The sequence below is a fragment of the Mytilus californianus genome, unplaced genomic scaffold (assembly GCF_021869535.1).
Source record: "Mytilus californianus isolate M0D057914Y unplaced genomic scaffold, xbMytCali1.0.p SCAF_13, whole genome shotgun sequence".
NCBI lineage: Eukaryota > Metazoa > Mollusca > Bivalvia > Mytilida > Mytilidae > Mytilus > Mytilus californianus.
In genome coordinates, this window is record NW_026262615.1 from 43,669,550 (window position 1) to 43,687,690 (window position 18,141).

At 32.4% G+C, this 18,141-nt stretch overlaps 1 protein-coding gene and 1 long non-coding RNA gene across 4 annotated transcripts in view; both read left to right on the forward strand.

Annotated features, from left to right (window-relative positions):
* Positions 1–18,141, forward strand: part of LOC127723732 (fibrinogen-like protein A) — a 130,424-nt gene that overhangs the window by 25,117 nt on the left and 87,166 nt on the right. The window lies entirely within an intron of this gene.
* LOC127723737 (uncharacterized) overlaps positions 1–18,141 on the forward strand; it is a 41,014-nt gene that overhangs the window by 654 nt on the left and 22,219 nt on the right. The gene's annotated exons all lie outside the window — the stretch shown is intronic.

An 18,141-nucleotide genomic window follows, 5' to 3' on the forward strand; every position in this document is an offset into this window, starting at 1 on the left:
GATTCTGTTGTTTGTTCGGACGAATTTTCAAAGAATGCGTGTACATCTTTCCATGACTTAGTAAATTTTCTAAAAATTACAAGTAAACTGTTATAGGTGAAAAGCGCAAATGCCTTGTAAGTTTTGAACAGGTGTATCAAAGTTTAAAGTGCAATTGTCTATAGTGTTTGAAGCGCAAATGTCCTTAAGTGTTACAGATAAAAATGCCCAAACGTCCTGCGTCCGTTTGGTCACGTCTGGTCTTTCACGATCAAGATAAAGTGTTGCCCGATCTTTCCCGATTAATTTTGATGAAAAAATCAACAAAATTCAATGTTTAAAAAAAACAAAATGAACAGTTTCGAGGAAACAAAACGGTAATGTACTGTACTATCTTACTCACCAAAGATTCAGTTTCAAATATATATCATTATATATTAGAAAGTGACCATTATAGGTGCAAAACGTGATTTTTTTTAATGAATTTTTCACCCTGATTCCCAAAAAAACATGGTTTCAATGAACGTTTCTTTAGAATCCGGTTCACAGTATGTCATTTCCTTTCTTATATGATAGGTTACTCTATGCAAATAAAAAAAAATATATGGTTTGACGGTACTTTTCCATGAAAAAAGTGCGAAAGTGGCTACTTCAAAATTATTCAAGGTCCTGTGATTTTATCATGTTCCAGATTAAAGTTATAATCAATTAAAATAAAAAAATAACATTTAAGGAGCAATAACTCATTGGATGGTTACAGACTAATTGTACCATATTTACACCACATTAGTGCAAAATTTTTGCAGCATTTTTTTTAAATCTTTCTTTGAAAGAAGATGCCTTCACAAGCAAAAGTCAAAATTAATATCATTAATATGATATTGACCTTTGACCCTGACTCCATTTTCCTTTTGGTAGACGAAGGAACTGAAATCAAGATATCATTGTCAATATAACTTCCGGTTCATGTGTTCATTAATATATCACTTACATGTAGTTCAAATAAAGAAGGGAAAATAACTCTCATATGAAGTTGTCGCATTTCTTCCGTAAAGATTAAACAGTACATCCTTAGGACATAACGAGCAATTTGAAAAACGATAAATTTGTCGATTTCTTTTATGGTTACAGGGGAGTTTCACTCAAAAGAAAAACGGCGTTAAGGGAGTTAAAATAAAAAGATACGCTAAAACAGGTTAAGTTAAAATAAAAAAGGTCAATAACTTTTCAATATGATATTCAAAAAATTTTAACGGCATCTTTGCAATCATCATAAAGCGAAAGAAAAATAAGTAGCGGAAAAGGGAACCTATAAGAACAAAATAAAAAGATTTCCTTTAAAACGTGAAAAGAACTGATTGAATTCCAATTAAAACCAATTGTTCAGACAACAATTTAAGGTCATTTCCATCATTGCATTTTCAATATTTGATAAGAAAATATTTAAAAAAAAGTAATTCTAAATAAAAAAAGTAACTTAAATGATTACAAAAATGTACAGTTAATGGTACTTTTTAATAAACAAGAATGTGTCCATAGTACACGGATGCACCTTTCGCACTATCATTTTCTATGTTCAGTGGACCGTGCAATTGAGATCAAAACTCTAATTTGGCATTACAGTTAGAAAGATCATATCATAGGGAGCATGTGTACTAAGTTTCAAGTTGATTGGACTTCAACTTTATCAAAAATTATCTTGACCAAAATCTTTAAGCTAAAGCAAGACAGTTCCGGTTTCCACCTTCAAAAGTAAATGTTATGCTTATTACAACACTATATGGTTTCCAAGTTTTTTTCACTTAAAAACGTGCACAAGGTAATTTCAAGTGGTGTTTTTCAAGTTCATATGTCAAATAACCCTTTTCAGAAGACGCATGCCTTGATCATGTACAGTTTTTGAGTGTATGAGTTACGCTAACATGTCGATTAATTAAATAGTGACGGGTAGAGAACTTCTATTAAATGTCACCAGATGACCGAAGCTTCCTTAGATTTACCGAACAATTTAGAATAAGATTTTTGTCGATGTATTTTTTTGTTACGGAGGAGATGAACACAAGATAAACACTAAATGGAAAATTACTTTTACAAAGAATATTTTTTGGTTTAGCCTGATAAAATTTAGTTTTTGCTATCATTGTTATAAGGAATCAAATCTATTTATTTATCATTGTTAATCCTGGCGAATGATAGAGAAATACATAAGCATTTTGTTACAAGATAACGTGTTATCATCTATTTACAAAGTATAAGTATGTACAAACATCAATTGTGATTTATCAAGACAGACACACTCGAAATCATACGTCATTGCAGGAGCTTTTTATCTACAAAATAAAGCATAACCATCTGTTTGCATTGCAAAATAATGTACAGACATTTAATGTGATTTTATCAAGAAAGACATCCTACCAAATCAAAGAAAATTTCATGCGATTTGGTTACAAGATGAAGCTATATCGCTTGTGTACTATTATTTCATACATAAATCGTTCAGAGAGTGCAATGACATAGTAAATGTAATATGCATGTGTTTATTCGGTATATATATATATACATCCATTGCAGAGACTGCAATTGTTTCTGATTGTGTTCAGATATATACAGTGAAGAGAGTGCAGTTACATTACAATGTTATGCAATTGACTGGCTGAAACTTAGAGGAAAACATTTCGAAACTCGCTAGGAATAATGGAGTGCTATTGGAAATTGAATTCAATGATTATATTAGTTGCTTTCTTTTTGTCCTGGTATGGAATTATATCGGTTACAGCATTAAAATCAGACACAAAAGATATAGTGAATGAAGACCCATTATCTATACCGTTGATAAACGACAAAGGAGCACCATTGGTTGCCTTGCTAGATACGAATGCCATTAACAGGAAAATGAAAGTGTACATAAGAACACTTATGAAGGATATGATACAAAATTCTATGCAAGAACAAATGCAAGGTATTTTAAAGACATCCTTGGAAGAGAACTCGACCATAGACTTCATCAAAAACATCACCCTGCAGGAGATAAATGACGTTTTGAAAGAGCAAGGCCAACAAGGTAATTACAATATTCTTTTATTTGAAAACAAAAACAAAAACGATTTCCGGAAACGAAAGCTGTCTGTGAAAATAACATGTCAGAGGGAACATCCACATTTCATTTATTCCCCTAGGTTCCCGTTAAAACCATATTCTCCTTTTTTCAAGTGAAAGACTGCTTCCTTGCATATAACTTTTAAACAATTTCTTCTGATGATGTTCAAAAATAGTCTTGGCTTGAAATGACCCTTTTTCAGTGTAACATGAATTGTAGTGTATTACCACAAAACGATCTAATATTAGAAAAAAAAAACAGAAAAAGATTCTGCTGAAAATGTTTTGAACATGTTTTGAATAAGACAAAACAAAAAAAATGCATTGTCAATATTGGGTGTTTCTGTAATTAGTTCTGGTTACAAATATCTTAAAACACAATTGCAATCACGTTTTGATTACTGTTCATTTCATCCTCAGTACTTATTGACTATTAGACATTGAGTATCTAAACATTGGTGAGATATATCGATCTGAACACTGATTTGCCAAGAGACACTTCTAAAGTTTCGACAATTAAATGTCCTAAAAGGACTTTTTGATTTTGAACCGATTATTATTTTTTTAATGTTTCTTTCCACATTATTTTTAGCTATAAATTTTGATTTGCGACATGTCGCTTGGATATACGGTATAGATGATATCTAACAGTATCTGTGCTTTTAATTTAAACCATGCGAAACTGAATAATTTTCTTTGTAAGAAGTATCTCTCAAAACACTGTTTACCTTGTATGCACATCTTCACAATCTTAAAAAAAATCAACAAATTCATTTTTCACAAATTGCTCTTCAAATCCTCAGGATGCTTCTGTTAATTTTGATTGTAGATATACTTAAACTTTACATGAGTGTTATTTCCTCTATGGTTAATTGGTTGTGTTTTTCATAAGTACATAATAAAGTAACGTGGTCTTTTGATGACATATTACCTTGAAACAAATAAAAGGAAAGTGTCCTTGAGTAAACCGAAGGTAGCCATTTTTACTCTTCGATCATTAAGTACCTTTAATCCATATCTTTTTTTTTATACATAAACCTATCACTTGAGACCGAAAGTGACCTCCATTATCGGGAAGTTGCAAATTATATTTCTACTCTAGGCAGAACAGTAAAAACTTTTTAATTTTTTTTAAATCAGTAGGAATTTAGCCAACCCGGAAAACCGGATGTGACATTTTCGTAACCGGAAGTAGCAAAGTATCTCCCTTATTTCAGTAGGAAAACCTATAAAGAAACTATATATATTTGTATTGGTATAATTGAAACTTTCATATAAGACTGAAAGTGACATTTTCTAACCGGAAGTAGCAATGTATCTCTCTAATTCCAGGAAAAAGTATATAGAAACCACAAAAAATGTCTTATCTTCAGAACAAAATTGTTTCTAAGACTTTTTTAAATTTCAGTGAATATATATTTTTTTATGAGTTTAGAAGTGCAATCAATGAAAATGTCCGGTCTATTTAAGGCCACTCCCCTTAGAATTTTCAAGTTCATAAGTATTCCTTCCAGATACAAAATATCATATCAGTGGAATATCCAGTGAACGAAAACAAAAGAAAATTCACTCTTCGTTTGATAAAGAGTCGAGAAGGTCAATAATAAAACAATGCCGGTGACGATACTGTTCAAAATTTTTAACTAAAAATATATTTAAAGAAATTATTTGCTAAACTGTGTTATTAGAATAATAAAAGCAAATACACGATGTTTTATGTTCATTATCTATCGAAATAATTGCATTAGAAGCTTGTGAAACTGAAATTTAAAAAATGCCAATCTTTGCTGCATATTGATAAAAAAAAATGGCAAAATCATGTAGTACTACATACAAAATGTAAAGATCGTTCGGGTCACCAATTTTTTATATTCCACTAAGTCATTAGAGTGTTAAAATTTTCCAAAATATACTTATCTTTTTTTACAATTAAGTTTTCGAGTATACCGGTCTGTTCTTATCACATGAAAATGTTATATAGGAATATCGTCATTTCATGAATAAAACAATACAAAAATCTGTCTGTGCAGGTTAAAAAATCAAAGATGAATATTCCTTTAAAGTAGACATTTTATCACTATTTTTTATACCATTTAATGAAAAGGTGGTTACGTTTTTTGTACATGTGTTTGCGGTCTTCTCAATCTATTCACATTCAATGTTTACATCGGGATAAGGTCCGATTCAGTTTTCCAAAGTGCCAATCTTTGCTGCATATAATTTTTTCAAAGGTCAAAATATAGGGCTGTTCGGCATATTTTTAACATGTCTATTCCCCGAACTTCTAAGAGTTTAAAATCGTTCTTAAATTCTGTACTACCCCTTTTTTTCACTTTTGGTTCCCTCAGAATTCAAGGCTGCCGCAATATTTTTATATTCATACTGGTAACATTCTCAAGTAATGTCTCTATGAGATGAGATATAGAGATCATATCTGGGAACCAGTTTATAAACAAAACAGTTTTTCTATGAATATTATATATCTCCCCAAAAGAGGCGTGGTTTGTGAAACAGCTGTATTTACAAAGGGCAATCTATAAGGAGGGAAATGATAACATTAAATGGACGTTTTGTTTTTATTTCATCTAATTTTTATCTTTAATATTTACAAGAACGTTTTCCCGTGAATTCATACTTGATAGCATCCTTGCTAAAATGAGACAAATTTGAAAAGACTTAGTTTCTAGTGTTTACAGGGGAGGTAATATTTTGTCACTAGATTTCCCACGGGTATGGCTTTATCATAGAATCAATATCAAATTATAACATAGACCAATCTCTAGAACGTCAAATTTACCTTTGACCTTCACCTTAATTTGAAGTCACCTGACAATGATCCCAAATAAACACCCTTAGATCCTTCTGTAAATTGTAAAAGATGTATCACCATACACACTCAAGAGGGCAGTAAACTCCTAATAAGTGTTAACATACACTTTCAATCAAAATTTATACAAATAGCCGGGGTTTTATTTTGGGGAAAGAGAGAATATCGCGAAAATAAAATTCTCGAATATTTATGCATACGTTCAGTATTTGCTAGTAGCTAAATCGTCCAGTGTTCTATCTAACCTTTTCCAGTCAGCAGGACTATATCGGTGTATATTAGTTGTAACAACATAAACATCAAAGTGTACATACTTGTAAATATAAAATGACATCGTGAGTTCATATTAGATGAGTTTTATTTTATCCTTATTAATAAGTGTCAGATTCAGTAAGAGTTAGAAAAAAGTAAAATCACAAAAATACTGAACTCCGAGGAAAATTCAAAACGGAAAGTCCCTAATCAAATGGCTTAATCAAAAGCTCAAACACATCAAACGAACGGATAACAACTGTCCTATTCCTGAAGTCACTCTATATATTTTATGACTTATTAGTACATCAAGTGTCGGGTCAATTTCTTAAATCATCAACCGTGGTATTCTATTGATTAACCTCAAATATTGTTTTCATTATCCATAGGTAGCTCTTTTGGCTATTAAAAAGGCATTTCTCATAATACCACCGCACCCTTTTGACCATACGTTATCGTATACGACATGTCGCAGCTAACAATTGGAATAATTCTGTTTTCATTATCTATAATGCTTACTTAAGAAAAGAGAAAGCACTTACAAATCTAAATTAAGAACATTGCTTTGACCTTAACCTCAAATTTCTACTGATGAACCAAAGATCTCAAATCAAAATATATTGTGTCTCTTTGTTTAATCACACCATATTCAAAAATGATTAAATATCAATAATTTCATTTTTTACCAGGTTATGTTACAACGGTTTGATGGATTTGTTAGTTTTAAATTTAATGAGATACAGTAATATATCACTTTTATCAAATATAGAAGTAGGAATAATTCTCATATCGATTCTCTGTATCACTTAGGCCAAAATTTAAAAGAACATCCTAAGGATATAATGAGGAATTTAGAAAACAAATTTCTGTTTTCGATATTTTGTTTAAATATTCAGAAAAATCGCAGTTTCAGGTAAAAATAAGTATTGCCTGGGGGTTTAAAACTATTACCGAAAATTTGTAAAGTGTAAATAGCGCACATCCTTAAATACTATAAATATAGAAATATGTTTGAGAAAAACAAACCTACAAATGTTATTTTTACAGGCATATCTTCACCACCAATTACAAAATACAAAGATTGTACAGAGTTACAGAGGAAAACAAAGACAAAACTGGATGACGGTGTTTACAGTATTTATCCGGGGGGAGATACCCCGGTGCAGGCGTACTGCGACATGACCACAGACGGGGGAGGCTGGACGGTATGCGTTAATATATTTTTCTTTGAATTAAACATCTTTGCCGTATTTTTACTATAATTGTGGTATTAATTTATTCAAAAATGGATGCTCTTTTATATATATGTATTGCTTGATATTGAAATGTGTTTCCAAATAATAGTAATGACAGTATCCTCAATTCAATTTTTCCATAAGCGGGACAAAGTAATTACTTTCATTTACAGAGAAAATAAAAACCACCAAACAGAATTCTACAAAAGAAACGATATACTGAAATGATGTTACAAAATTGCCAAATTTTATATTATTTGTTAGTATATACTTTGTAGTTAATACAATATATGATTGTGCACTACAATACAATTCAAGCGTCGTGCACCAGTCATCCGAGATGGAATCGATATCAGTCACGATCCCAAATACTTAATCAAACCCCCCAATCTATATGCCGACGATCTTTATCACGTCATGTCACGTGAAAATTTACATAAGGTATGTTATAAAGTGTATATAAGTCGTTCTTAAATTCTGTACTACCCCTTTTTTCACTTTTGTATTTTTTCACTTTTACTGTCCCAAATCAGGAGCCTCTAGCCTTTGTTAGTCTTGTATTATTTTTAATTTTAGTTTCTTGTGTACAATTTGGAGTTTAGTATGGCGTTCATTATAACTGAACTAGTATATATATTTGTTTAGGGGCCAGCTGAAGGACGCCTCCGGGTGCGGGAATTTCTCGCTGCATTGAAGACCTGTTGGTGACCTTCTGCTGTTGTCTGTTCTATGGTCGGGTTGTTGTCTCTTTGACACATTCCCCATTTCCATTCTCAATTTTATAGTATGGAATTTTCAATATTACACATCGTATAAATCTTCAACCAATATAATCACTGAGGCAAATATCTTTGGATTTCTGTTAATTCAGAAATTATTGCGTGTATTTATTATTGTGGTTTTGGAAGAATGGACATGCGAGTCAAGTTGTTGCTATTTCAGGAAAATCGGCATGTTGATATTTGTATCAGATATCAGAATGCGAGTTCCTATTATAGCGGTACTCACCTATTCGCATTTTCGCAATAAAAAAAGAATCTCTGTAAGTTTTAAATTTACAGTACATCGGTGATACTGGTGTGATATTGTAAAGCCATTGTATGATTGTTCTCTATTAATTATATTTCCTTTTTTCAGGTTATGTTAAAACGGTTTGGGGGATCTGTTACATTTGACCGTACCTTTGTTGAATGCGAAAATGGATTTGGTAATATTCGTGGCGAATTTTGGTTAGGTGAGTAGTATTCTTAGTTTAAAATATTTCCGGGGGGAGGATAGTGAGAAAAATGTGCATATAGGGGCTAATGGACAGTTATGTTAAATATATATATTTCACCCAAAAATATTTAAAAAATATGATATTGGTTTTTCTTTCATATTTAGGCAACAAATACACACACATGTTGACCTCCAGTGGGAAGTACGAATTACGGGTGGACATGGTGGACAGACGGAACAACGCAAAATATGCTGTGTATAAAACATTTGTTATAGGAGACGCTCCATCGAAATACAAACTTACTGTTGGTGAATACTCTGGAACTGCAGGTGAAATAGTTTATCCGCAATGCTCTTCAACTTTATACTTGTTTGGCTTTCTAACCATTTTGATATGTGCGTCACTGGTGAGTCTTATGTAGACGAAACGCGCGTTTGGCGTATCAAATAATAAGCCTGGTACCTTTGATAACTATAATCATTTATCAGTTATTGTATTAATGTTCTTAACGGGTTTTATCACCAAATTAAAAGCTTGGTATCTTTGATGAGATAAATAACATGATCAGTGAAAAAAATTAAACTTTACTAGTTTTAAATAATATATAGTAAAAAGTCTTTGTCAAGTTTGCAACGATGTGACCAACAATGAAAATTTCACGGCTGAAATATTCATTCTAATATAATATATTTACCTGTCAAAAACTAATACCACATATTTACTATTCCAAATGCAACAGGAATTATATATTATTTTGGTAGGTTTCCTTGTATATTTGAGTAAATTGTTATTTATCCCAAAAACTATTTTCAACACTGAAGTTGTCATAGCACTTTGAAAGAAATTAATGATTTATTTTTCCATGTCACAAAATTTTCGTCATAAGAAATCATAGTTTGCACATATTTTAAGCTTTTCAATGCCCTTAAACATGTTAAACTTCGTATTTGATTCAGCCTTCTTAAATTTTTAATTTGCGCGCTACTGATGAATATTATGAAGGTAAGTTTTTAGAAGATGTCCATCCATTTTTCTTTTAACGAACATAGTTCTCAGCGAAGAAACAATATAATTATTTCTTTTTTTCAACCAAATAGTGCTGTTTATTAAAGCATGCTTGGCATTACCAGCGGTAAATAGTAAAAAAAACCCAGATATTCTCTATGTACCACTCATTTAAAGAGAGATATAAGGTTCGCATTTATTTCAAATATGTCATTGAGTTTCGAAGTTCAAATTGAACCTACAAAAATCTGCACATTTTAAAATTAATATAATGCAGAATCCTTCGACAAACAGCATATTGGACAAAAAGAAATGGACAAAAAACAAAAGAGCCGGGCAAAAAGCAACGAAAAAAAAGCAAAAGTGTCGGACAAAAAGCAAAACGGACCGATAGCAACGGACAAAAATAAAAAATATCGGACAAAAATCAAAATAATTGGACAAAAAGGAACACGGACCGAACGCAACGGACAAAAAGCAAAAGTATCGGACGAAAGGCAAAATTATCGGACAAAAAGCAAAACGGACCGAAAGCAACGGACAAAGAGCAAAAGAGTCGGGCAAAAAGCAAAATTATAGGACAAATGCAAAAGCGGACGATAAAGGAAATTCCGGACCGAAAGCGCCGTATCAAACAATTTATTTGTCATAGCACTTTGAAAGAAATCTGAAGATCTATATTTCCATGTCACAGAATTTTTGTCATGAGGAACTCATAGTTTTAACATATTTTAAGCTTTTCAAAGCCCCTAAACTTCGTATTTGATTTAGCCTGCTTAAATGTTTAATTCGAGCACTTCTGATGAATATTTAGAAGGTAGATATTTTTTTAGTTTTCCAATCATATTTCCTTTAACGAACATTGTTCTCAGCGAAGAAACAATCAAATTATTTCAAAGAGCGTTCTTGTTGACAAATGTAAAATCTGACTACTACAAAGTTGTGTTCGGTGAATACAAATGATCCTCACGTAAACTTTGATTAAAAACTGAAACAAAACAAGAAAAATCCTGATATTTTACAAAATATACAAATTTCCTCATGATTTGTCTTTGCCATAGTTACTTGCCGAATGTGAACGAAATATTATTAAGCTTTAACCTTAGTCACGATAACTTTCAAATTCGCGTCTGAATTAAGACAATAACTATTTGATGATAAAGACATACAAGATATAACTTGTTTGGTCTTCAAATAATTTGAAACTTTCTATATCAACAATGTATATATCACGATTTATAATAACTCTAAGCTTGGGATAGGAACATGAAGAATGTTGAAGGGTCAAACATGTATAGGAATAAGTTTTTTAGTATAAATTGAAAGTCATTTCTTAATAATGATAGGGGTCATAGGCAGTTATCGCTGCCGGTAGTTAATTTATCCATTTTATTTTTCGTTTTAGGTGATCAATTTAAATATCACAATGGTATGAAATTTTCCACAGTAGACCAGGACAACGACATATACTACACAAACTGTGCAGCCGCAGCCACCGGAAGCTGGTGGTATTATAAATGTCTCACTTGTGACCTCACTCGTACTAGTTTCAAACCGTACTGGGGCGATTACATTTCAAACCCAGTTATGATGATCAGAAAAATATAAAGTTACAGATTCTTTTAATAAAAATATAAACATTATTTAATTTATTTTCTGGAACTCAGTTTACATATTTTGTAACAGATTATAGACTGCAAATATACAATATTACGGAAAAATATTTCTTAAAAGCACTGCACAATCTGTTTGAAAATCGAATGGAGGGTGATAGAAGATCGTTCCTCACAAAAAATGATAATAATGACAGTTTGTTTGTCAATACTATTTGACTGTCAGACTATAATTCTAAATTGCTAATGATGGTAACGTAGATAGAATATAATACGAAAGTCTCGTTTCAATTACAGCCGCCTTTATAGATATAAGTAGATGTGGTATGAGTGCCAATGAGACAACTCTCCATCCAAGTCATAATATGTATAAGTAAACCATTGTAGGTCAAAGTACGGTCTTCAACACGGAGCCCTGGCTCACACCGAACAGCAAGCTATAAAGGGCCCCAAAATATTGACTAGTGTAAAACCATTCAAACGGGAAAACCAACGGTCTTATCTATATAAATAAACTGTAATCACAAAGATATGTTTCGCCTCTTTGTAATTTTGATAATGCAAATGTTGAAATTAAAATAGCAATACTTTAACATGTAAGTTATGCAAATATTCAAAGTCGATGACTGACGGTACATGGCTAAACAATCTCCATGGAATATGATATGCCAATGCTAATACAATTGCATACCATAAACCATTGACTTATTATAAGTCGTTCCCTTTAAACATACCTAAACACAAACATTAACTTGGAAACGTAAAAGTTTCAAAGTCAATGAACCATGATCAGGGGTGGGGCTATATAACCTCCTTGGAAACGATACTTGCAAATGCCAATAAATTCGCATACCAAATATCATTGACTTAACATTAGCAGTTCATCTTAAACTGATCTAATCACAAACCAATACATGTAAACTAAGCAAAATTTTCAAAGTCTATAGACCATGACTAAGGGGGCGGAGCCAAATAATCTCCATGGTAATGAGATATGCCAATGCTTATACAACTGCATATCATTGACCTACCACTAATGGGTCCCCATAAATTGACCTTATCACTAACTAGTACATGTGAACTATGAAAAGTTTCAAAATCAATAGTCCTTGACTGAGGGGGCGGGGCCAAATAATCTTCATAGTAATGAGATGTGCCAATGCTAATACAACTGCATACCAAATGTCATTGACCTACCACTAGTGGTTCACCATGAACTAGACATAATCACAAACTAATACATTGTTGACGCCGCCATCGCCGTCGCCGTTGCCGCCGACGCCGACGCTGGAAACAGCATACCTATGTCTTGCTTTTTGACTCCGTCAAGGCGAGACAAAAACCAGAAACGAGAAACATTTATGAACCACATCAACAAACGACAAGCACTGAACGTCAGGTTCCTGACTAAGGACAGGTGCAAACAAATGCAGCACTGAACGAATAAATTTGATCTATGACACAATGTAAATACAAATTCAATTAAATAAGGAGTGAGCTAATAAACAATTACAGAAAGTCAGTCATATCCTTGAATGAAATGCCGCCATATACATGATATAACGATGTAAACCTTGAACAAAATGCCACCAAATAGTAATGGACACTGGTAAATGAAAATAAATTTGTAGAGTAATGGAAAACGGAAATTTTTTTTACAAAATAAAAATTTTGTTGTTCATAGTACGAGTGCAGGAGTGAAAATTTAACTCTTATTGCGACAATGATAAACTTTTAACCGGAGTTACTCTGGTCTACGCCATGATTAATTTTGGTTCATTTCTGTTGCAAAAAAAGCTACTGAGTCGTTAGTTTCAGACTGGCGTCAGAAAATTGTAAAGTTAATGGTGTCGATTCGTTTTGGGTACCGATAAAATATCATCTCGGAATTTCAGTCCAGGTACACTTTTGAATGTTTGCAATGATTTCAATCAATGTTTCGTGTAATTTATTACATCTCATTCGTAGTTTTTGCGCCAAAGTTCCTGGAGAAAAAGTTTTGCTCTGATTGTGATTGGACTCAAGAGGCCTAACGTGTTACATATCTTTGAAAAGTACTGTAAAATGTCTCTTTAAGCGATTTCTGTTTTTTTATTTTGGCGGTAAAGAGAAATTCAGATTGTGAGAAATATAGTTCATCTTTGTGTACATCAAAACGCATTAATTCCTAGTAATTCAGTTTTGTGTACTTCATAACTCTCAATACATGACATGCATGATACTACAACATAAATGTTCTGCTCAAAAATTCTAGCTGTGTCACTATTCTTTCCTTAATTCTGCATGTGCTTGAGTATAGTTGCGCTCAGAATAAAGGGGGGGGGGGGCATTAAAAGGCTAAAAAGACCAGACTTAAATCGGTTTGTCACCAATTAGCTGTTTATGTTTACTACGTTAGACATCCTGAAAAGTCTTGTCATATCGCAGTCATATTCGTGAAATCCTACGTGTAAGAATGTTTCTTTCGATGTCAGCTGAAATTGCAAAGTTGTTTAATCGGATGCGCAATAACACTTTTGTCAAATCATTAAGATCGGGAGTTAAATTGGTAATGCAGTCGTTCAAGCTCGGATTTTAAACAATACGAATTGGTAAGGCTATCGAATCTTCTCCCACGTGGTGGTGCTGTGTGTAATGAATTTTCTTGTCGATATATTCTTACTGATCAAGTCTTTATCATTTACAATGTTTGAATTTACGGATTGGGATGTTATGGTAGAATGACATTCGCATCTTTGTAAGTTAATGCATTTTGATTCATGAATGTTCGACTTTTGACCTATGTACTCTTTTACCGACTGTTAATTTATTGTATACGCCATACATGTTTAAAGCTACATTTACTGACAAATTTTACTGAGTAATGAGCCAATTAAAGCAAATATTGCTGCGTTTTCCATAATTCATTCGTTTTTTTTGTCTGTGAATGGTGTACAGCTCGACGGTGCATGACTTTTCTGACAGAATATACATGTTATCGAGGTCAGAACACGTTGGTTAATTTTTACATTATTGACTCTTCTTGGCGTGTATGATTTTTTTCCGTAAGATTTTGTTCTCACAAGAAATGTACATGTAGGCTTGATAGAATAACCTTGTCGGATAACGTAATCGTGACCTGCTTACATTATTTTTATTCCATTTTGAAAAGCTTTGCATACATATGATAAAATCCAATTATTTGATTCATGCATGTTCCTTTGCTAGATCTTACTTTTTCTGGAAGTTTGCTCAAAACTATTGAAATAAGGTACATGTATGTGCCTTATATGTCTTGCAACTGTCCCAAAGCTTCTAATCCGCTTATGGATACATCTATATGGTCATTAAAAACGTAAAAACTAGCTAAATCAATATTTGATCTTGTAATGTCAAGCATTACTTTCATTCCTGTCCGTGTTATTTAATACGACTATTGCCTGGCAAACTTGGATTTATGTACTGCAGATTGAAGAGAGTCCCAGAAAGATTACCATCTATTTTCACTGAAATTGGTCAACGTTAATTTCGGTAGGCGGTGTGTTTGATTATTAAACCATGTTAGAACAAAAGGGTGGTGCTTCATAATTCAATGATTAATGTGGTCTGTGTCTGAGTATACTCATCTGGATTTATTCTTCAATATCCTATTACACTAAGAATCGTTTGATTTAAATCGTCCAAATGTTTTTTTGTTTTACAATATCTAATGTTGCGACAAAAGCCCGCACTTTCTTACTCCGGTTCGTCTTTCAAATTTTTATTATTTTGTAGATGTCCTTTCATAACATTTCTGCGCATTGGACACGGCACCAAAATGCCGGGAGTACATGAAGGAGGGAGCAAAACTTTCTTATAATAAATTGTACTGGAACACACTCGCGAAACCGCGGGCATTTAGAGCGTATGAAAACTGTTGTTGGATGAATTTTTGTAAAATATTTTATGACTTGAGAATTTCAGGAAAGGTATCGAAATTAATATGTACTTGGTGACAGGACAATTTTTTTTTAACCCTCCCCCTTTTTTCCAATGTCCATTATTCTTATGTTTTCTGTTTTCTGTTTTTCTGTATACTAGGAACATACATTTACTATAAATAAAGTGTATTTGCTATTGACTATCAATTACAAGTTTACTATCCTAGGCGATATAGTCATTCGGGAGCTATCATTTGATTTTTAACGGGGGGGGGGGGGGGGGGGAGGGGGGCTAGGATGAAAAATGTTGTCCTGCAATGTTTTTAGTTATAATCTCTGTCCTGCCTTTTTATTTTTCACTCTATTCGGTCCTTCCTTTTTTTTATGTTCATCCTGCCTTTTTATTACATAAATTTTCATCCTGCCCTTTTTTGGCAAAGTGTCGCATCCTGCCTTTTTTTTTTTACTCAAAACTCCTGTCCTGCCAATTTTTTTCAAATTTCAAATTTCATCCTAATTATGTGTGATTTTAAAAACAGTCCTAAACTAAATAGTCATTAGCGAGGATGAAACATGCGACTATGCATGGTACCTCTCATTTAATAGTATAGATGCGATCTTACATGCTCAAATTGAGTGTCACAAGGTCTTTACGTTAAAAAATCTCGAGAACGTTTCGTTCCCACGTTGTGTGCGCGACGTATTTACAGCATTAGGAATAAAAACATAATTGATTTGGATTAAATACATACATATTATTACAAGTTATTGGTATCAAGGACATAAACATTACCAGTTGTGGTTCAGGACAGAAACATAAGTAAGGTTAGCTGCGAAACCGTAGCTCTTAGGTCTTTATGTTATTTTTTGACTATTTGCAGACCATAGATCTATGGTCCGCAAATAGTCAAAAAATAAAAAAGGACATAAGAGCTACGGTTTCGCAGCTAAAGTAATGTGGGATTGGGACGGAGATATCATTAATTGTGGGAATGGAGAAAATATAATACATTTGAGCTAAACACATACATTTTAGTAATTGGGTTCGAGGACAGAAATATTAGTAATTTGAGTTGCGAACAGAAACATTTACATTTTGGGTTAAAGACATAGATATAAATAATCGCGATCAAGGACCGAAAAATAAGAAATTGGGATGGTTGACACATAAACTACTTATTTGGATCGAGGACAGAAACAAAGCTATTAGGTTTGAGAACATTATTGATTGGTTTTGCAGTAAAAAAAAACAAGTTCTGTTTTTTTTTCAAAAATACTGCATAACAAATGAAACGTACGCCATCTGGTGTATATATTTATCAACAGGGACTGTTTCTGACACGCAAAACTGTAATTAAGTATGATAATTAAACTTTGGGTCTCTAATAAACACTCGCCAAATGATTATAGTCTGCGGTGTTATATGTGAAAATTTTCCATAATGTACAAAATGTTTCTTTGGTTGGTCTTATTGAATTCCGGATTGGTCGTATGTTTTTCAAAAGATGTGCCACTGGTCAGAGGTAATAATAAATATTATTTATTAAATACGTTCGTTTCGTGTCGTATCAATTCATCTATGTTTAGGAAACAATATACGCTTGCGACTATTCTAGACAAAGGAAAAATAAACTGTGAACATGCTTAGATTGATACAAGTCCATTTAACCAAAAGGTTTTTAGCATGTTTGGTATCTTTCGACTCAAGTCCATTGTCAAATTTCATGAGTACGAAATATAATTAGGTGTTGATTTTTTTTTTTAAAAAAAGAAATTTATGTTAGTATAAAAAAGAAGATGTGGTATGATTGCCAATGACACAACTCTCCACAAGAGCCCACATGACGCAGACATTAACAACTATAGATCACCATACGGCCTTTAACAATGAGCAAAGCCCATACCGCATAGTCAGCTATAAAAGGCCCCGAAATGACAATGTAAAACAATTCAAACGAGAAAACTAACGGCCTAATTTATGCACACAAATTGAACAAAAAACAAATATGTAACGCATAAACAAACGATAGATTTATTTCAGGAATATATGAATTACAGGTCGTAGAACCGTATGCCATTTTCAAATTTGGAGATAACTTTTAATAAATACAGAAGAGTTTAATTGTTTGATGTATTTGAAAACGTTGGAAAGAAAATTTGTATTTAAAAATTTATCTTTCAGTTTATTATAGTTTCTGTTCATATGTAGCATTTCGGGTTTGTTAATTTGTATGATGATTACATTAAACCTTATCTTTGTCATTTTGATAGTTAGTACATTGGTTTGTACTGGTTGATCAATTTCTAATGTAGAAATAAATGTCACAGTGAGTTAAAAATATGTTTTACCTGGTCTAGTTGATCTATAAAGTTATTTATAGAGGCAAGTTATTTATTGACCACCTCCGGGTGCGAGATTTTTTCGCTGCGTTGAAGACCCATTGGTGGCCTTCGGCTGTTATCTGCTCTTTGATCGGGTTGTTGTCTCTTTGACATATTCCCCATTTCAATTCTCAATTTTATTTTATAGAAATTGGTTGTTGAAATGCGGCGAAAATTGGGACAATAAAATTTCTCAAAAGTGAAAAAACCTTTAAATTTTTATATGTGTATAAGACATTTACTGAACTCGCAATATTCAATTCAGATTATCATCGATTGTTAAAGAATCGCAATAATTTATGCGTGCCCAAATTTCTGAATTTAGTTGGTTTTTTTTTTTTAATTGATTTATTATTGATACATGTATTTCACATTAATCCGAAACTTCTAGAATGATAAACAAGTCATTAATTTGTTATAGGGAAATACAATTTATGGCGATTGACCTGTCTATTTAATCAATAAAATACTTCGAAATGATATATTATGATATATTATAATTGCAACTCTTATTCTTGTAGATCCCAAGAGTGACTTTGGGATTTAAACATCCGACTGTGATATTTTTATTTACTTGTTTTAACCAATCAAAACCGAGCCTAATGTACATATATTGTAAAATTACTTACAAAGT